Source organism: Dermacentor andersoni, chromosome 1, assembly GCF_023375885.2.
Source record: "Dermacentor andersoni chromosome 1, qqDerAnde1_hic_scaffold, whole genome shotgun sequence".
Lineage (NCBI taxonomy): Eukaryota > Metazoa > Arthropoda > Arachnida > Ixodida > Ixodidae > Dermacentor > Dermacentor andersoni.
This window is the reverse complement of record NC_092814.1, coordinates 286,002,167-286,024,653: the sequence shown is the minus strand read 5'-3', so window position 1 is coordinate 286,024,653 and position 22,487 is coordinate 286,002,167. Positions and strand designations below refer to the sequence as shown.

The window sequence follows — 22,487 nt, the reverse complement described above, 5'->3', positions numbered from 1 at the left end:
AACGACTCAATGAATAAATGAATGAAAATTATTTATTCGTCATATTAGAACGGAAAGGAAAGGCAGGGACTTGACCACACGCATGTCCAATTTGCTACCCTGCGTTGGGGGAGAGGGGATAAAGCGGCGAAAAGAGAAAGAAAAGGGAAGGGAGAGCACACTAGTCGCGCGCACAATTGAAGGTGCACACTAAGTCTACAAATGGTCGCAGGGACCTGTCGACTTAAAATACTCTAACAGAGCATTCGTTGCTTTCTCCAACAGCGACAGCCATGGCCCAAGAATCGTGCTTTCTGAAAACGCTCTTAGTCTCTCAGGAGTGCGCGGCACTGGTCATTCATCATCATCATCACCAGCCTGGTTACGCCCACTGCAGGGCAAAGGCATCTCCCATACTTCTCCAACTACCCCGGTCATGTACTAATTGTGGCCATGTTGTCCCTGCAAACTTCTTAGTCTCATCCGCCCACCTAACTTTCTGCCGCCCCCTGCTACGCTTCCCTTCCCTTGGAATCCAGCCCGTAACCCTTAATGACCATCTGTTATCTTCCCTCGTCATTACATGTCCTGCCCATTTCTTTTTCTTGATTTCTACTAAGATGTCATTAACTCGCGTTTGTTCCCTCACCCAATCTGCTCTTTTCTTATCCCTTAACGTTACATCTATAATTATTCTTCCCATAGCTCGTTGCGTCGTCCTCAATTTAAGTAGAACGCTTTTCGTAAGCCTCCAGGTTTCTGCCCCGTACGTGAGTACTGGTAAGATACAGCTGTTATACACTTTTCTCTTGAGGGATAATGGCAACCTGCTGTTCATGATCTGAGAATGCCTGCCAAATGCACCCCAGCCCATTCTTATTCTTCTGATTATTTCAGTCTCATGATCCGGATCCGCGGTCACTACCTGTCCTAAGTAGGTGTATTCGCTTACCACTTCCAGTGCCTCGCTACCTATTGTAAACTGCTGTTCTCTTCCGAGACTGTTAAACAATAGTTTTCTGCAGATCAATTTTTAGACCCACCCATCTTCTTTGCCTCTCCAGGTCAGTGAGCATGCATTGCAGTTGGTCCCCTGAGTTACTAAGCAAGGCAATATCATCAGCGAATCGTAAGTTACTACGGTATTCTCCGTTAACCCTTATCCCCAATTCTTCCCAATCCAGGTCTCTGAATACCTCCTGTAAACACGCAGAAGACGTATTCAGTATTTCCTTTTACCCCCCAGTAGTCACACGTCATACATTCCGATGAGGAGTGAGTAGCATGCTTTCCGGAATGCAACCCCGAGGCGGCATAACAGCGTACATTGGAACGGGAAGTTTGAGCTTTAACGAAGAATCAAGTTAATGTAGGCGACACCTTCTGGGAACTAGGAAACGACCGATAGGTGTGCGTGATAGTCAGAGCCAGGAATTAAAGTCTCCTTGTAGTATCGGTTCATGATAGTGGCGTCGAAACCGCTCGGCTTCCTCCATGGGCGGACGGGGCTGCCTCGTCGGAGAATATATTTCCAGTAATACCGGTATGTCCTGGCAGCAACTGAAATTCCTCGTGTCTTTTCTCATGAGGTTATTGGTGATCATTTATTATCTCGTGTACTACTAATTGCTTGCGAGTCCTGTGGCATGCACACAGCAAACTCTGAAGCCAGGCTGCTGTTGAGTTGCAAAATATGACCCATTTGCGTGGTCGCTCTCTTAGGACCTGGAGCAGCACACAGAGCAGCAAGCCCTGCCGCCGTAAATGTTGTTTATGCGACAATTTAAACTTTGACTAGCATAGCCGGAGTGACAAAGACACCTATTCAGCTTAAGGACAAGACCGGCCATCAGTATAGATTTGCATTCTGTCCCTATATGTCTTGTTCAGTAGCAGCAGGATCACTTGTTTTAACACTGTTATTAGGTGGTCAACCTTGTTAGTTACCCCCACAATAGTGAGGCGCACTTGCGACCTGTGGAAATGAAGGTCTCGCTGCTGGTGTACATCCCCACAAAATACGGTCTCGATGAGTGGCGATAACTTCGGAAAATGTCGCTCGTTGTCTTTGGGAGGGCAAGAGGTCCGAGTTGAGACCAAGAATGTGGGAGATATGTCGACTGTAAATAATAAATCAGCAGTGACTTATGTTGTGATTGGATTATCTTTGCACGCACGAGTGCTGCAGAAGTTTAAGCATATTAAGGTAGCCGCACACAAGCGCGCAGTGCCTGGTCCTGTAAACCCTCCAATGAGCAAACATTGTATTTGTACACATTGCACAGGCACTGGCAAGCTGTAACGCAAAGGCCATGCAATGGAAACGGATTTTTGCGTTCGCCCAATACATAGATGGCGCCAATTACCTCTGCCATCGAAACCGGGGAGTTTCCCCCCACTGCTCAAAGCACAGCAATAGCGGCGAACTTTGTCGGCGATCGTAGAAACCTGATCAGCGGGTCAAGCGCGCTGGCCCTTTATACATCAGTCATCGACGGTTCCAGAGTAATCGCTGGTGCCCGCGTGTCTTCCAGAACGTTCTACGCCATTCGCGTCGCGCATACATGCAATCAGATTACACAATTGAGGTTCGGTGACAACAGACAGCGGATAGAACCATCGATAACATTCCATAATTCATGCACGCGCGTCCTGCGCTGAGCGATAACATTTGTTGGACGATGAAACGCGGTCACCCGATAAACAGGTACACGTGTCAATTCCCCCTCTCAAAAAGCATCGCCGGATGCTACAAACATACAAGGAGAGCGAAAAACAAAAGTACACTTCATAAAAATTAACAAAACAACAAAGAAACGAAGTCCAAAGAAAGTCCAAAGTTCTATGCAAAGTCCCAAAATTCGTTATTTATTTATTTCAAGTACCTGCAGCGCCCGAAGGCATTATTGCAGGGGGAATACACAGGGTTACATATGCTCAGATAAAATACATAACTGACCAAACAAAAATATCAGAACAACAGAAACATTCACGCCGCTATAAATTCAACAGTAATGCTCTGAGCGATACTTCAGTGCGACAATCAGCAATTTATTGCATGTAGCTGATTCCACTGGGATATTGCACGTGGGAAAGACGAGTGCTGGAAGACGTATGTTTTACAAATAATTTCTCTTGTTTTTAAAGAGTGGTCACTTCAGTGAGATAAGACATGAGGAGGTAAAAGGTAAGTTTCTTCATCTATTGGAACCATGCCGAAAGAAATGTTAAAAAGCATTTCTAATCTCGTGTGTTTTCTTCGTGTGCTCAATAATTCCCACCCTAAGCTATCCTTAAGTGCAGTAAAAGTAGAAGTCACAATTACTAGAGACAAAACGGGCTGCGCGGTTTATATTATATTATATTTATTTTATTTATTCAGAATACTCCTCAAGGCCCTCTCGCAGGAGGGTATTACATAGGGGGAGGGGGGCTGCAGTAACGCATACAGATGTAACGAATGAGTAATAAGTCGAGAAAAAAAAACGGCAACTGATAAACTGTAATCACAAAACAATAATTATACAAGGCTAATAAGATTGCCGTAGTACTAATAATAATCAGAAGTGCACAAAAAGAGAACATGAATCGCAAGCACATAAAAATGGAGAGTAATCTGGTTCATAGAAAGCACACACGCCATTAATTTATAACAAATCAGAAAACAACACAACACGTGAACTTAAAAGGAAAAGGCAAATCACCGCAATAAAAATAGGAACAATAACCATAAAAATGTGCATGTTACACAGAAGCCAAGGTCATTCGTTAGCACCGTTTGTAGTGTAGGGCCCATATATGGTCAATCCGTCCGTCCGTTCCGCCCTAGGCTGATGGTGTCGCAAAATTCAATGCACGCTCAATCCGCACGAGCGGATCGCACGTGCACTCCTATTGGGCGACGCGACCTGTTGACAGCTGGCAACCGTTTGGCGGAGCAACGGTGTTCAAGGTTGGCAACTACCTCTGACAGCAGACATCGCCTCCTTTACGTAGAGGAGGCGCTGCAGCAGACGACACTGGCATATTTTTGAAGATATGATTTCAAGTTTCCGCGTCACGGTGAAAATGCGACTCTAGGCTGCCACATTCTGTTCTGCAATCGCATTCGTTGCATTAGCACCGTCATTCTTCGTCGAAACACTGCACAGTCATCTTATCTGCGCCACCTCTTAAAGATCTATTGCAATCGCATCATGTCGCAACATGCGACGTATACTCGGACGATTACTTTCAGTGCGCGCTGCCTTGGCTGGTTGAGCAAAATCTCTCGTATTACCCAACGTGCTGCGTTCTACGTCACGCGAAAGTGATAGTGTCGCCGGCGCGATTCGTCAGAAATCCCCGTGTTCGGCGGGATGGCGCAGTTTCTGTAGTGCTGGTGACAGCTTGCAAAAATACGGAACACACGCACATCTGTTGCGGAATACAGCTGCGTAGGTCGCCAAGACACACCTCTTTACCATTGAGCACGCGTGTGAGGCTCCGAGTACAGCTTGCTCATATGCTTGCCTTTGCTTGTTCATGCTGTTTTTTCTCACTCTGCCAATTTTAAGAGAGTGCTTAAAGCACTTGGACGCATGAAATGCACTTTCCTTTTTGTACATATATAGAGCCACCAAAGATGAGGCATCAAACATGCATATTAGAAATTTAATAATTGCTGCTTGTAAACTTTCCAAACAAAACATAACCTTAAATGATGTGCTCAGCGATGAATGAAGTTCTCATCATGTGCAAAAAGGTTGTGCATAAGTGGTTAACTTCATGCAGCAAGGAATTGAAGGTTAAGCAGTGAGTGTACAATTCATTATGACTGGCTTAAAGCAATATGTATGTATAGCGGTGACCTTATGTAGATATATGTATACTCATGAGATGTTTCCAAGGGGAGTATTTATTTGAAAGCAAATAATTTACGTTGCTGATAACAGAACTTATTTTGAGTGAAATCAAACAATTGCATTCTTTCTTGCCAGCCTGGGTGGTCAATCTGTTGCCACCTTACTACTTAATATATTTAACATTTCAACAATGTACAAACATTACCAAAGCGCACAAAATTGAGCAGTACCGCGACAGGCATGCTCCCTCTCTCACCTATGGCAGCAAACAAGGATGTTCGACATATGACTGTTTGATACTGTCAGCATCATACATGCATGTTCTATTCTGATTGCTCTACATATAAAAAATAAGCTCCCACAGGATGCACATGATCCATGAACTATTGTAAGCTCTACTCAGGTTTTGAGTTAGTTGGGCATGGGCTGCATGTTGTTTATGTATTTATGCAGTGACAACCTAGCTAGCTGATGCACAGTGCCATATTTTAGGAAAACGAAAAATACATAGCATAACATAAGCAGCTGGCCAGTACCTGTATTTTATTTGAAAGCAAACCGAGATTATCAAATGACTTGACTTACTAGTGAGTTCAGTGACCTCTTGTGGTGTGAAAAGGTTGATGTAGTTAGTGGTGGTTAGTGGTCTTTCTTCATTAGTAGCCGCTTTAACATGCACATGACAAAGAAATGAAGGCTCATATGGCGGAAGACTGGGCCGCACAAGAAGTGAGGAAACACTCATTGCTATATTTTGTATTTGCATAACAAACCAGCAAATACTTCCTTAGGTTCAGTTTTGTGAATAGTGCACAAGCTGTTCTGCGTAAAACTATAAGATTGTTGTGCTCCAATATCAGGGTGTCTACCAAGCTGACATTTCCAAATTCCCTGAGTGATGCAGAACTATGTTTTATCTCAAGATGGGCTGAAACCATATCGCCAGATGCTGTCACTCTCCAATAAGCATATCGAGTCGGACATTCCTAATACGAATAAAAAGGAGATGCATACAGAAGGAAATATTTTCGAATATGAGCTCTTTATATCAACTCATAGCAAGCTCAGTGGTATGAGGCCCGAACTTTCTCACAATTGAGATTCTCTTGGAATAGCTCGTAAACCGACCTCAACTGTCCTGACATACTCTTATCCCGCGCAGGTCGCCTCAGTGTTGTGTTTCATTGCTTTAAAGACATCTGCATCTTGGCATCAGCCAACACTTGGTTTTTGAGCTCAAGCTCCTTCAACACGGTGGCAGCACGCTTCCTTTCCCGTTGATTCCTCAGTACGTAGGTCCTTTCTGTTCTTGTCCTCCTTCTGCCACGCTTTCACCCCACGGACCATTTCAAGCACCTCCTTGGTCAGTTGCACAGTCCACGTATGATTTTTCGAACTCCCTAGGGGCCGCGAAAGCGTCAGAAAAATCGGCCAGTTGGAAAAAATAAATGTATGTCATTTACTGCCCTTAAGGGCTCAAACTGCCACAGGCACATTTGGAAACGCTCTGGAGGCCTGCCGGTACACGTATTAGGCATATCGGTGCTCGTACTGTGACAGGAAATACCTGCTGTAAACAGGCGGCGAGTGACCAGGCAAGCCTGCTAGCACGATGTAACCTCTTTCACTGTAGTGTACAGCATGCCCGCGGGGCACTGTGACATTGCGTGAGAAAAGTCTATTTACGTCTCCTCTGTAGGTTGTGCCATCTAGCTGGGGTCCAGCAAAATGCTGATGTAGCATGCATGTTACTATTAGTAAAACAGAGCTCTAACTATATACAAGAGCTGCGGTACAGTATTATGGCAACATATGCCGCCACTGGGTTACAAAGGGTTGAACTTGAAATCATGTAATGACACAACAGCCTTCCCTGATCACCAGAAAAGAAGATCATCTTTGTTGGCTGGCTCTGCATTGTGATGCATGTTTCAGACATGCCTTGTTGTGTCCAGGCACAAATATTACATGGATGATCATTGTGGCAGAAAGAAACAGCAAGCTTGGGTTCACATTACGCAAGAAAGTGTGCCACCTGTATAAGAAAAGTGGTTATCATTCATCTAGTAAAGCTTGCACATAGTGTCCTTGGGCTGAGCATCAACATTTTGAGTTCATGTATCATAGGTTAGTGAGGGCTAGGATTCACCTCAGCTTGAAGAGAGAAAGAGTAAAAATGGTCAAGCAGAAACAGGTCAACCTAGAGGCAGACAAATTCAGGCCAGTACTTGCAAACAAATATGCAGCCTTAGAACAGAGAGATGATGATGACATAGAGGTAATGAATGAAACTGTAACTAGGCTGGCTTTAGAGGCAGCAATTGAAGTGGGAAGCAAGGTACCAAGGCAACCAGTAGGCAAGCTGTACCAAGTAACAAAGGACCTAATAAAGAAATGACAAAGAATGAAAGTGCCCAACTCAAGAGATAAGATAGACTTCGCGGAACTGTCAAAACTGATCAACAAGGCGAAAATCAGGGATATCCGAAATTATAATGTGAGAAAGGCTGAAGCTGCAAAAAACAGATGCAGCCTAAAATTAGGGAGAAGGAAACTTGGCATAGGACAAACCAAGAACTAGGCACTGAAAGATAAGCAGGGTAATATCATCTGCAATGTCGAAGGTATTGTAAAAGCAGCGGAAGAATTCTATACTGACCTGCACAGTGCCTATAGGAGTCTGGATAACTCCATTAGAAACAGTAATGAACAGGATAGAGAAACTCCTCCTATAACTAGTGATGAGGTCAGAAAGGCCCTGCAAGACATGAAACGCAGAAGAGTGGCAGGAGAAGATGGAATACCAGTCGATTTAATCAAAGATGGAGGAGACATAACGCTTGGAAAATTGGCGGCTCTTTATACAAAGTGTCTGTCGACTGCAAGGGTGCCAGAAAACTGCAAGAATGCAAACATTTTGCTAATCCACAAAAAGGGAGACGTTAAAGAATTGAAAAATTATAGGCCATTAGCTTACTCCCAGTATTATATTAAATATTTACCAAATAATCTCCAATAGAGTAAGGGCAACACTGGACTTTAGTCAACCAAGGGAACAGGCTGGCTTCAGGAAGGGATACTCTACAATGAATCACATCCATGTCATTAATCAGGTTATTGAGAAATCTGCAGAGTACAATAAGCCTGTCTATATGACTTTCATAGATTACCAAAAGGCATTTGAATCAGTAGAGATACCAGCAGTCATAGAGACATTACGTAATCAAGGAGCACAGATGTACCCACTATAAGACATACGTGTGTAATTTGACATATGCAAATGACGTGTGTGACATCGTGATGACCGAACCTCTCGCAGTATACTGCAGCGAGCACAAGGCTACTCTGCTCGCTTGCCAAAAATTTACTGGTGAAGTTTCCGATGTTCAATAAATATGTGCTTCACTGCCTACAAAGCGAGGACAGTGGCTGATTACATTCACATTTGAATGCTTCTCACTGTGGTGTTGCACTCAGGTAGTGCTGCACTCAGTAGCAGGTGTCGCACTTGCTACTATAAGACGTATGTGTGTAGTTTGACAAATGCAAATGACATGTGTGACATCAAGATGATCGAACCACTTGCAGTATATCGCAGTGATCACAAGGTTAATCGGCTCACTTGCCAAAAATTTACCGGTTAAGTTTCTGATGTTCAATAAACGTGTTTCACTGACAACTAGTCTTCACTGATGTCACCAGTATCCACACAATGCACATCTTGTTAATCACAGAGGCACATTCAAGAAAACAAAGTTCATGGAAAAGGAGGCAGCTAGTTATTCAAATGAACAAGCTTCACTTATCATCCATCTTCACAGAGTGTAAGGGCCGACGATTTTTTTAGCAAGGATCATTGTGCATTTTGCAGGGGACTTTAAATATTTCTTCTGACGCCCATACCAATATGAAAATCACATGGCCAAGCTTTATTGGTCAGTGTTGTTTCTTTTTCCATGCATATGACCTTCTATCAGTAAAGCAAACTGGTAAGACTCAAAATGAAGCATGCGGTTTTCATCCACAATAAGGCCTGCTGCCATGTCCCTGGTGTCTGCACAAATAGCTTGTATGCTCGGACACCACCAAAAACCAGACAGTTTAGGTTCTAGTTTATGCAGGACGCTTGCATCCCCCAAATGTAAGGCTATTTGTTTGACGTAATCTTAAATCCATATCACAACTGTTGCGCTTCACACTAATGTCCACATTATGAAAATCAAGGTTGCCAGAAATTTGCATTCATGACATTAGTGCTCTCAGGCGTGTCCACATTTCACGACAGCGCTGAACGTCTTGACGTATGCAATTATTATGATGTTCCCTAAATTCCTTCCACTGACAGAAGCATCTTGAACCGTGCAGTAACAACTTTTGAAACAAACGATAGATGTACGAAGCTGAAAAGGCTGGTGCGATAGGGCTTCTCTATTAGGGTACTACATAATAAAATGCAATCGGCAACACTTATGCTCAGTTTACTTCTGAGCACACGAACATCGCGCAGTACAACCACTTTACACCCAGTAACGCTGCAACACATCACACATATATATCACGATTTGTAGCTTGCAAACGCACTTCATAACAGCAAGAACACAACTCGAACGTCGCAGTCACACTGGCGCATCGCAGACGGCAAAACGGCTCACACGCTGTATAGCACACGCAGAATGGCAGCGATAACAAGGCGATAAAAACTTATCACTACTGATCATATCATTACATCTGAAAGTTGCGAAGGACTGGCGTTCACCACTTCGCGGCAACGAACCGCACACACATAACAGATACCAATCGCGTACACTGGGTGCGCCGATCGGACACTACTTATTTCGCCACGTACCGAACATGTGTCCTGCTCAGAATGCATGTATATGTGATAGACTTCTCGTTTGCGACGCGCACTCGATGCATGGAACAAAAAATCACGAAGTCGACGGCTTCAGATATTTCTTCCGACGCTCTCGTAAACACAACACACTCCGTCTGTTTCTATCGACGATCGCACGCACTGACCACACCTGGAAGGGTGCACTGGCTTGCTGCCTTACGTTCGAAAAGTAAAACAGTTCTTTAATTTTGGGAGGAGCTAACAAGAAATTGCATTGAACAAAATTTAGCATTTTACAGGTTTCCGCTGTAACATATTCAACGTGCTAAGTTCAAGTTAAATTAGGTAAGAAATAAACACCAAGATAATTATACTCAGTTACTCGCAATAGCTGGACATTGTCTAATGTATAATAAAACTTGTATGGACTGTGTTTATGTGTAAAGACGTATTGACACTTACTGGGGTTCAAAGAGATTTGCCACCTAACACACCAGCGCGTTATACAGTCCAAATTGCGTTTCAAGTGCTCGTGGTCAGTGGAAGGCCTAATGCAGTGATAGATCACACTATCATCCGGATACAGACGCACTTTGGATGACACACCCTGTGCAATATCATTGATGTATACCAGAAACAGCAATGGCCCCAAAACAGATTCCTTGGGAACTCCCAAAGTAACAGCAATGTAATCAGATTGTGAGCCATTAATTACAACACGTTGCATGCGTTCTTGTAGATAACACTTAATCCAATCAAGCAATGAAGGAGAGATACCGAGGGATATCTTATGTAACATCAAACATGAGGAACAGAATCAAATGCCTTTTTAAAATGCAGGAATATACACTCAGTCTGTACACCGCGATCGAATTAATGAAGATCGTGGCTGAATTCTAGGAGGTATATCGAACAAGAATGACGAGAGCTAAAACCATGCTGACACTCGGTAAAAAAAAACGTTTTCTAGATGTTTCATTACGGCGCCCTACACTGTGCTCCAGTGTTTTACTACAAACACTCGTTAGAAAAATTGGCCTGTAGTTGGAGACAATATATTTTGGGCCACTCTTATGGATCAGTACCACGTTTGCAAATTTCCACTCCTTAGGTAAACAATTAAGAAGTACTTAACAATTTCTCAAACATTATAAACAGGTAGTGGGCGATTATGTCAAAACAAGCCTTTAGCACAAAAGAAGGTATACCATCAGGACCACTTGCAGAAGGAGCATTTATGGTGTTGGGTAACTTAGGTATATACCGCTTTGTGTCACAACCAGTTCCAGCATAGATTCGAACACATTGTCGCGAATCCGCGGTACTATTTCGTTATGACAAGCAGTTATGAAAGAATACTGGAAATAGAGACTGAAGCAAGATGCTTTATCGAGGTCATCAGTTAGAAGTACACTGCCATTGTTTAAGCTCGGGATGTCGACTGATTCTTCGCTAATTGTTTTTAAACACTTCCACATTTCTTTAGGGTTATTTTGTAACTTTGGGCCCAATGCTAAGAAGTATTTTTCCTTAGCAACCTTTTTTTTACTTTTACATCTTTTCCAGGAGACTAACATTACAAATACACAAGAGTTACGCTGCTTCCTATAAGCATTCAGGAGACGATGTCTCTTATTAATCAATCGTTTCACCTCCCGAGTAACCCAGGCCTTCTCACTACTTTTTTTGCAGACAAATGTTTACATGTATCGTGGGTCAACCAACTGCTTTAGTGTGGAGCGAAATGTAACCCATAGGGTATTGTAATCTGCAGACTGAGCTAAGTGACTGAATTCCTGCAGGAATATGGCAAGCTAATTGGATAGTGAAACATAATTGGCTTTCTAAAAAAATATACTCTCCTTCACACTAAGAAAAAAAAGAGTATCTCTTACTCTTCTCGGAGTCTGGACTCGCCACGTATACGACACACTTTGTGGGAGACACCCGAACTCTCTTTCGGCAGAGAGTCCCGAGACTATCTGTGCTCAATACAAGGTGGTTACGCGGCTCCACACACAATAGTCACGCACACTCTGTTGTAGTAGTCTCCTAACCCTCTCAAAAGGGTTACAAGACTAATGCTGAGGGAGTCCGTTAACTATTCTACGTGAGTCAGACGACTCAAGATAAAGGGTCACATGACCACTGCTGAAGAATTCTGGTAACTATTCTTAATGAGTCTGATGACTCCAGCAGTATATGTCAAGCTACTCTTAGTGCGTGGTGCAGGACTCTTGCAAATAGAGTAAAATAACTAATCCATATAAGTCGTCCGACTCTCGGATGGCAGTGTCGAGCCACTTTTCAGAATGTGTCACCAACTTTTGCTGTAAGTACACACGACTACGGCTACTTCTCAATATGACTACTGTGAAAAGACAACATATGATAAGAAAGAATGCATAGCAAACTTGTCAAAAAGGGCATGGAAGGTTAGCAACAAAAAGTTAATATTTCATCACCCTTTGTTATTGTCTTCTGGAAAATACAAATGTATCAGTCAGCGCAGAATCACCATGAAAGCAAGACAGTGCTCATTACTATAAAACTGGAATCAATAGCCAACCAAGCAAAACAGCCTTAAATAAACATCCAATATGTAGCCTGCAGGTGCATATGCATGACACTGCAATGCCACTCAGAACCATAATGAGACCCCAAAATATTATGTAACTCATGTAGAAGTTCAATTTACCACTGCACAAGTATCTTATAATATGTCAAAAGATTTATAAGTTAAACCTATTTCACTGTTCTCCGAGACGTGTTTTTATTTAGAACTTATGATTTAACATCCTAAGCAAGCAAGCTACACATAACAAATAAAAAAGGCTGCACTTATGTACAGAGGAGACCCAGATAATGAAGTGCAATAAAAACAGTATTCCAACTTAGATTACATAATCTATGCGTTATACTATATTTGCTGACAAGAACTGGTTGGCAATTGATAATCCAATCTAATAGTAAAAACAGCTGTCTTACCTCATGGTACTCTTGTTGGCACTTTTCCCACACAACTTGTGCGTGTTAGCGTCAGTTGAAAATTGATCTGAAAAATACCACATTAAAAAGTTGAGCATCAATTTTATTTTGTCATACAATATGCACCAGTGTATAAAAACTTCATAACTGACAATATTACAAAAATAAATACAGCAACATTTATATTAATCGTTTATTTATATTGACAAACATACTTTTCCAAGACGAAGTATAATAGCTGACAGACAATTTCACAGATTGCAATAACCCCTAATACAAAACTTGCCATAATGCAAGCATGCTGACAAAATATGTAGCACAGGTAGCTGTATTTTGTTATGGCAAAGAGAGCACATGAATGATGAAGACAAGGGAGGAAGCAGAACACATAAACAAACTATACCCAGCTGCATGCATGCAGCTGTAACAATACACATGGTGCACCAAAATCTAAAAGAAACAAAGAGGAAGATGTGAGGAAGGCTTCTTTTACTCATCACAACTCATCCTGTAAGAGCAGATTATGCACTGGCTGTAATCTACCCTCAGCACATACATGAATAAGTTACATTAGGTGTCACATTTACAAATCACTCATACAATGTTCTTGTGATTGTCCTTATTCCGATATATAACTTAGAAAGCATGACTGAGTTACATAAAGCCTCCCTACGGCTTGGCACATACAGAAAAAAGTGTTTCTATAAACACTGGAGGTCACGGAAGGATGACTGACACATACCTCTTTTAATTCTTTTGTCTTTGTCTTTATGATTATCTACCACAGTAGTCTTTTCTAGAGTGAAACACATCCAGATAATACACTGTGGGCAACCAATTGTGAATACCTACTCTTGATTTCTACCTTTCTATGGTGTCCCGCTAAGGTAACATTGGCGCAAAAAATTGTCTTCCCAATATATGCGTTCCCACAAAACAAAATAGGAGCAGATAAGCCACATTAATGGTGCTTGAAATAAAACTCTGTGCTTAACTTACCACTGCCACTCCAACCTTGTGATTTTCTGCTTTGTTCTGTACTCTAGCACAGGTGCTACGCAGTTCACTTGGTGCCACAAGCAACTCTCCCACCATAGCAGGATGTCAATTTTTTTTTTTTCAAATTCTAAGCGAAACTCTGGTTATGGGGAACGATTGCAAACTTACTCTTTTGCTTTGTATCTTCATTATGTTGTTGACCTTTATCTTTAGCCACTTCACTACTTTTCTGCAGGTGCAGACAGGCCCCCCCCCCCATTGCACCAATGCTAGGTTACAAAAACACCAGAGCAGGGTAGAAAGCAAGAGCATATATTTATAATTTGGGTTCCCACTGTGCACTGCGTGGATATGTGTCAATGAACGACAAAACTACTTGGTAGATAAACATATGAAAGATAAGAGAATTAAGCTCGAAGCCTACCATATCAGTAACTGGGAATTTTATGTGTAAATGAACTTTCGTGATTCCCAGCGATGAAGAAACAGTTTTGACAATATGTGCCAAGGCAGCCAAGTCACTCATGCTCACAACTCATGCTCACAAAGGAAACAAAACAAAAACAAGCAAGATTACAAGAACTTCGAACTTGCAACCTAAAGTGAGACACCTCACATGACTGATTTATGTATTTACTGAGCATAAATTACATCTGGCGCATAATCTGCTTGTACAAGATGACGAACAATGAGCTACTGTTGTTTTCTTTCTGGGGCATATGGCTCTTCTGAACACATGCACATTGTATGGCACAGCTGCGTGCGTGGATGTAGCTGGGCACAGCTGTTAGCATCAATATGTTTTTATGGTCCTGCACTATTATCGTTGTAATTTATAATTAGCAAATAGCCTAACTATTGCATTGATCAGCTGTATTTTAAACAAAACATACTGACAGATTTCCCTGTTTACTGCTAACAAAGAGATGGGTACATCATTTCAGATTTCAAGAAACAGCTGTGGAACAGAACAAATGCTGAAGAGAAAATCTACAATGAGCAGTACCTTTATTATTACATGCCATGTACTAGGTCTTTCCGCAATGAATACCACTATTACCAAAAATTGTAGCGTGAAAAAATAATTGGAAAATATTTACAAAAGTGACAGATTATAACTGCGCGATAATTGCAAATCTCTTCTTAAACTAGATCACAATATTTCACGTTTCATTAATTTCAGCAAAATGCTTACATCCCATTATTGAAGCTAGTCAGTGCTGAAGGTATTGTTAGTTTGTAGGAGTCCTCAGACTGGCAGCTCTGAAATATTTGACACCATACTTGGTGGAACATGCTTTGCTCTTTCAGATATTACTTTGCTTTTAAAAAGCCTTCTGTAAGCCTTGTGGGACAATTCTGTATGGAAGAGAAATCTATTCGATCATTACTTTTTGGGTATGTGCATCTCGGAACTGGTGCTAGTCTGAGTTCTTACAAAGTAGACGTTATTGAGTACTGTAATTCTAATGCCTGCCACTGCTCTAAATTTCTGTTAGTGAAAATTGTCGCACTGTCGTGAAGCAGTTATGTTCAATAATTAGCGGCAGTCACTGCTGAAACTCACAGTACAAAATACAAAACAAAGATATGGGGTCAAAATGTACACGTTGAACAAAGTGATAGTCGATTCTGTATTTCACAGAACTGTTTCTTTTTCTGTTAGTGTGCCAATACCAATTGCACATTCACAAACGTTTTAGTACTGCACTTCTGGCAAATGCAGGAAAATTCAGTGTTTAACAGAATCCCCTGGGAAGACAGCGCAGAGTCACTTCGACAAGAGGACTTGCCTTAAACTTTGTGTCGCTATGTTGTAGGTCACTGTAGCAAGGGGAACGTTTTGCTGATTGAATATTACTCGAAATATTTTTATTCTTTGTACTAGAGGTTTGAAAAGAGAACCAATTGTAGAGCTTTTCATGCAGATTTCATATATGCCATTAGTTTTCGCTTAGCTGCTTCTTGAGTTATGTCCTAGACAACGGTAAAATACATCGTGATATTTGCGGGCGCTTTCTTGTGTATTAAATTTTAACAAAAAGCAGTGTGCTGTAGCTAACTCAGCTCTTTGTAGACTGCAAAGTGCCGATATCTATTGAAACAGCATGTAAAGTTACTAGAAGTATGCAAGATTAGTAGGCAGGCAGGCCTGCCTACTACTCTTGCATACTTCTCATGGATTGTGACAAAAGATTACTGAGAATACTTCAATAATTTTTTCTCACAATAGCATGATAATAACCTTGTGCACTTATAATTGTCCTATACAAATGAAATTTGGCATACTACTCTTCAAGATATGCAGAATACTGATATCTAATTCAAATTGCAATCTGTAAAAATTATTTAAAGTGGCCTAATATTTTTTGCATAGTTCCAGTAATTGTACAAGCTGTTTGGATAGGTATCGCCACTTTGTGGTATACAACTAGCTAAATAAGATACAGCATGAAACTATTTGTGAAAATTTTATACACAAGAAAGTGCCCACAAAAAATGTTTTGCCACTATGTAGGACAAACTAAAAAAACACCAGCTACACAAAAATTAATGAAAATTCAAATCTACATAAATCTCCCTATGAATGGCAGTATATTCAAATCTCTAGTACAAATAATTAAAGTTGTTTCGAGGAGCATTTCCCCTTAATAAGTGTGCATCAGTGTTTCTACCAAAGGGTTAAAAAATGACTTCAGGTATACTATAGGGAGTTTTATAATTAGCACATGCACGCATCTGCCCAAAAAGCCCCATGGCCTGCTTGCATTCCTTAGTCATTTTTTGCATTCTATTGTATGTCACTGTTTGCATCCCTTAATACTGAGTGCGCAAAACCACAAACAGCCTATTAATACACTGAATTTTTAGTCTGTAAAGGAGTTGTATGCCAATGGGGGCAGCCAACTCTAGTGTGAGAATAAACAAATATTTGTTCTCGCATTAATAAAACCATTCAAAATATATCCTCACAAATTTAGAAATGAATGCACAAAGAACCTTGTTGATTGTCACATTAGTGTCCTGAACAAGATCTTTTGATGTTTAAAATTCCTAGTTTAATTCACTTTCCTTTAATAAATGGCCTCTGACCTAGAATACTCAGTGTAGGAGACTAACCCAGACCTGGAAGCCAATATTTAAATCGGAAATAAATACATTCATCCCCCGACCACATGGCACTATGTAATCAGAAGCATGCATCCATGGACATAAAGTCCGTAAAATTATTTTTACATGATCTGTACCGTTACTCTTGCAACTAACAAATTCTGAAAATTAGGAAATACATCTGCTATTTAAAGCACTGCTGTAGACCTGTGTGTTTGAGAAATGCAATACTCAAAAGGTGTAATACAACCAATGTGTGCATGAAACCTACGATGCCTTTGACATTTGTCAGTGTGGCAAATAAGCAGAGAAATGCCAAGGGCATCATAGCTTTCATGTCTCCAACCTTGTATGCGAGTACCACTGGTATCTTTGCAGTGAAAGCAAGTCACATTATTACCAGACTTATGAGGGGAACCCACATTTCTCTAGTTTAATATTTTCTTTCTTGTGCTCCTATATTCTCGAGTTTTTCAAAAATAACGGGAGCTTGAAATAAGTACTCTATATTGCTCTGAAATTTATCCTGCACCAGAGCCCATGCTATGTTACATTTCTTGAACACATTGCAGTGCTGTAGATTATCAAAGGAAGAAAAAATGCCATAAGTTTGCATTTGAGCCTTCTGTACAAGAATTAAGAAGCTATAAATTACATCCACAAGTACAAAAGAACTACGAGAAACGGGGCATGAAGACGGGTATACATTATAATAGCAGGAGTTGTTGGTGAGAATTCTAAGAGAAAAGAACTATTAAAAACTAGGTACTAAAGACACATATGAATTATAATAACATAAGTATTTGCAAAGAATTTGAAGAGACAAATACAATGTCTCTTCAAATCACTCCACCCCAACATTCATCCATGGTTCGATAAGTGATCACAGCTGTTGATGCTGTTTGGATAGATGGAAGGTGAGGCACAGCTGTGAAGTAGGTAGAACATGTAGAGGGGTCACCAAGTGTTGCGCGCTGGTTGCACAGCAGGTTGCCCTGATCTCCGGACTCACTCGACACTGATGCGTTGAGCCTGGTTATACGTCGTTCGCAAGAGGCCTGGCCCGAGCGTGTGGCATGGCTTGGGTAAAATTTCGAGGCAACCTGAAAAACACAGATCCATATAGATAAGTCCCAAAATATTCTGCACCATAGGGCGAATCTGAAGTTTACCATCTGCACATTGCAGATAATGAAAACAGACACAAGCCACCAGGCTCAAGGTATATAAATGTGCAAAAGTGTAATTGAATGTGAAGAGCTGCTTACAGGACGGAATCCTTCATTTGGTCTTTTGTGGATCAATAATAGTACCTTAACATAAAGTCAAGTGTGCATGACCCTCCCTATTTGTGTAAGTAGGCTATTCCATGCCAGCTGTCCCAACCTGGCACACGACCACTTGGAATTTGTTTTTGAAAAAATGGAGGCCCTTCAATAGAGACAAACCTTATTTTACGTGATACTTAAAGCTAAAAAATTGTTTTACTGGTGTAAACACAGTCAAATTTTGTGTAAAGCACCATACTATGCATCACAAATGGCATAGCTAAAAAATTGGTTCCTTCATTAAGAGGGCCAAATTTTTAAGGACAATGAAGAGAGGCCTTACACCAAAAACTGAACTGCTTATTAGCCACTGCTCAGTTTATTATCGCTCATTAAATATAGACAAAATGGCTTATTAACTTTATTTTCACAGAACTGGCCTACAGCAAAAGCTGCACATTTATGTAATCCACGTGTTTAGGACTTGTGCTGTGTGAAAGAACTGGTTTCAGAAAGATACATTATGCAGCAGCGCACAGAGATGAGGATGAACTTGGAAAGGAAGTCAGTTTTGGTGTATGTTTATTGGCCTACTTACCATTGAGGCAGCCCTAGTAAATTTATGCCAAATACCATGTATGAGAGTACATTGTATTGTTTTTAAATTGGTAAAGCTTTATCAAAGTAGTTTTTGTATTAAGCAAAAAAAAAAATTCTACAAGTGGTCTCTTGTAGTTTCAAAATTTGCATCACGTTTCGTCTAGTACACATAGCCTCTTGGTGGCTAAGACAAAATGCATGGACTTGAGCATCCCTGCACAGATAGCAGGGAGTTTAAACTGCTTCGAAGTTAATTCTTTCATTGCTGAGTGGCTACAAGCCAGTTCACTCAAAAAGATGCTGCTTAATTATAGGTATTTACCGGAATCTTTCTGTGGTCTGTCAGCCTGCTTGGCATCATCACTACGGCTGCCAACTCCCTAGTGGACGTAGTCGGGACATGGTGGTGGCAGGACGCAGTGGCAGAAGCCGCCAAAGGCTCCCAACTCCCTAGTGGATGCAGTCAGGACAGGGTGGTGGTAGGACGCAGGGGTAGGAGCCGCCAGAGTGTACCTGTAACAAATTTGCACAAATGTTCTTAGTCCTACCATGTCACGATTTATAATAAAAATTGAGCTGTCTGTGTAACATGGCTACCAATACAAATAAAGGCAAACAGTTAGGTCCTACAACACAACTAGAACCCCAACAAAAAAGAAACGGTACTTATGTTTATGAAAATCCAAGCAATGAAAAAAAGAATGTGCAACCGACTTGTGCATGGAAGCTCAGTTGAAACCTGAGCTCATGCCGTCAAGTGATCTGCTAGTCAACTGCAAGCCTGCCACCTGAAAATGTAATTGTATATTTTTTACATGCATTATTTTAAGCTGCATTAATACAAGCTCAAAATCTCTTACCATAAGTAAATCACCAAGCTAATTCAATTAACGAATTCCACTGGTCGTTAATACAACAAAGTGCAAGCTCGGAATGAATCTGGCCAAACTGGGCAGTGAAAAATAACAATGTGATTCTCTACATCTTGTTTTTCTGGATTTTGCTCTAGCATTAGACTATACAAGAATTTTGACATTCCTAATATTTCACCCTGCTAATTTTTATTCCATAATGCATAATACTTCAGCAAGAGCAATAATGCTTTCTTTTAACCGTAAATAGTTATGGAACAAGAAAATTCGCTGGAGCCAACGATTTGAGAAGAAAAATATCTTTCTCTTTGACGAAACATTATCTCCAGCGATGCTCCTTGTTCTACGGCTCTTCATCATTTCAAGTCACTGTCTTCCTGTATACCTCTGTACTTTCAGTGTTGTGTCAATGAAATTGTAATAATGGATAATTAGTGAATGTAGCTGATGAGGAACTTGGGCTGGTTGATAGATAACGACAGAGTAACTGTGCAACATTGAGATACGGACAAAGGAGGCTTGTGTGTGTTGTCTCCTCCAGCCAGGTCTCCCCTTTGGGCGATTACTCTGTCTCAATGTAAAACTATTACCCTTTGCAAAATAATACTAAAATGAATAAACAAAGGAAAGTGGACATAAAAATTAAAACAAATAGCATCATATGCTAATGAGATATGTGAAAGCACCTGCTACGATTTGTCCCACCCATAACAAGCTGGATAAGATGGTGACTTCTGGCTGTTGCCATTTCTTGAATACCTAAAATAAAATACATTTCAAAATTACAAAAATACACAAGACAACAGCAGTAGCCAAGGACATAACGCATTGTTTAGTACAAGAAGGTAAACTAATCTCTGATACACGGCACACAAAATTTCCTTTATTAACTTAGTAGAAAAATAGACCACACTTCATTTCATTCAATGCTGTCAGCGTTTCTTGGTACAAGAAAAAATGTGTTTCTGCATGGAAGCAGTAAAATAATAAATAGCCTTCTACTTTTACAAAATATGCTGCAGCGACTAATACCCGTGTCACACGGGCACATTTGGAAGGCCTTTCGGTCGACGGCCTTCGAAACGCCAGAACTCTGTCGACTCAAAGGAGTTGTCGCGCTGCTACACGGCACTTTTGAAAGGCCGTTGAGTGGTTCAGGCGTTTCTCGCCAAATTGTGTGGCGTTGCGTATCTTTATTTTCGTTTTCTTGTCACAAAGAGTTAAACAACGTTAAAACCACTTAAAAGCACTATAATTTCTTTTATGTTTGTTTATACATCAAAACAATTGTTTATACATTGCCTTACATATATGTTTAGTTTTTAAGTTGTTGAGTAGCGAAACTGCGGCAACGTTTGCGTCGCTGCACGTCGCTGTTGTCGAGAGTGTGTGCAGTTCGCGCATATCAAGTGGCAAAAATACTTTATTGAATAATTGATAACACTCATATATAGTATTTTTAGAGCATTTTGGTTTGATTTGTTCTTTCTAACCGTGAGTTGGAGCACACTGTGAACGAGAGGGCATGTTCGCACTGTTTCCGTTTCCGTTGCTCAAAGGCCATCGAGATTTCGATAGAGTTGTAAGGTGCTCCGTTGACTCAATAGACTATTGACTCGGCGGCCGTCGAAACCGCCCGTGTAGCAGCTCGAACTTGACCTTTGAGTCAACTGACTATCGGTTGGAAGGCCTTCCAAACGCCCGTGTGACACGGGTATAAGCCAACTATGGCTGTGTATACTTAAAATTGTTGTATGCATATTACAATAGCCAAGACAGGATAAACTTCGGTTCATATGCGGCTCACTGGAAGGTATAACCTTGCAATCAACTCATTTCTGCTTGGCAAATATACGCACTAACATAAAACTACAAATAAAAGGACCTCTTTATTTTTTCATAAAACACCAACTGAGTATAGAAAATCCAGTAGCAATATTACAAGTTCACCACATAGCACACCCAGGTTTTGTAAGCCTAGTAGGATTTACTATATAAAGGTTGCAGCAAATTCATGCTTTTAAGTATTTACAACAGTGAAAATAAAGATTGCGTAAAAAATAATACATTATATACAGACTTAGATTCTGAGCTAATGTGTTTGCTACTTACAGCCAAATGAAAATTAAATTTGTTCTGTTTCCGCGCTTTTAAAGCGCTGTGTCTGTTCGCTTGTGCATGCAGCAGCTTTACCGCTACGAAAATATCTGTGCTGCCACAACGCTGTATCAAGGCCACATCGCCTGACACTGCCATACAGCGTTGTGGCGCTTTTATTATTCGCGGTAATCTACCTAAAGCGCTAGTAAATCTTCAGAATACACAAGCTGTCTTTTCGACGACCTCTCTTCGCCAGTTGAAGTCACACTTGTGCTAGTATTGTATCTACGCTTCAAGTTACGCAGTACTTGATATCCTACGGATTTTTCGACGCGACAGGCCACTCGTCATTAGAGTCGTTAAGAGCGGTGTTTCTCCTGGCAGTACAGCTTTGCTATAATTTCAGATGCTCTCCTGAGGCTTCCGTCTCCCAGTAGTATTTCCGCATACATACGCGCACGCATGCCTAAGAAACGTCTGTGAACTGTCAAGAGAAACGTGGCGCAAAATGTAGCCATACCGGAAGGGCCGAGTACGCGCCGTTTGTAAACTCGGAACAAAAGCTGATTTACCTGAGACGTTAAGAGAAATATGGCACAGGTCACTCCCCGCTGGTAGTCTTTCGTATGCATCTGGTCGTCTCTGTGCGTTGCGATCTCCCATATCACAATGAAAGACGCAGTGCAAACCGCAACACTTCGGGCGCTTGTGACGGTGCGGCGAGCTGCACTTGCTCGATGTCGGCAAAGACGAAATCGGCGAGACGTTGCTGCTGGCGGCGGTCCCCTCCGTCACAATCACGCAGCACGGAAAGAAGTTGCCACCGTAACTTGCCGCAACGCCTAGTTGCAGTCGCGCGCAGCGCTTTCAGAACTACTCAACGACAATGTAC

General features: G+C 41.3%; 1 long non-coding RNA gene across 1 annotated transcript; it reads right to left on the bottom strand.

The window, feature by feature from the left end:
* Positions 1 to 12,727: 12,727 nt before the first annotated feature.
* LOC126548522 (uncharacterized) lies at positions 12,728 to 22,487 on the bottom strand. The gene is made up of 3 exons (XR_008609160.1): positions 22,168 to 22,487; positions 18,946 to 19,136; positions 12,728 to 17,858 (listed from the first exon to the last, which is right to left on the bottom strand). It is a non-coding gene; the product is annotated as an uncharacterized lncRNA (long non-coding RNA).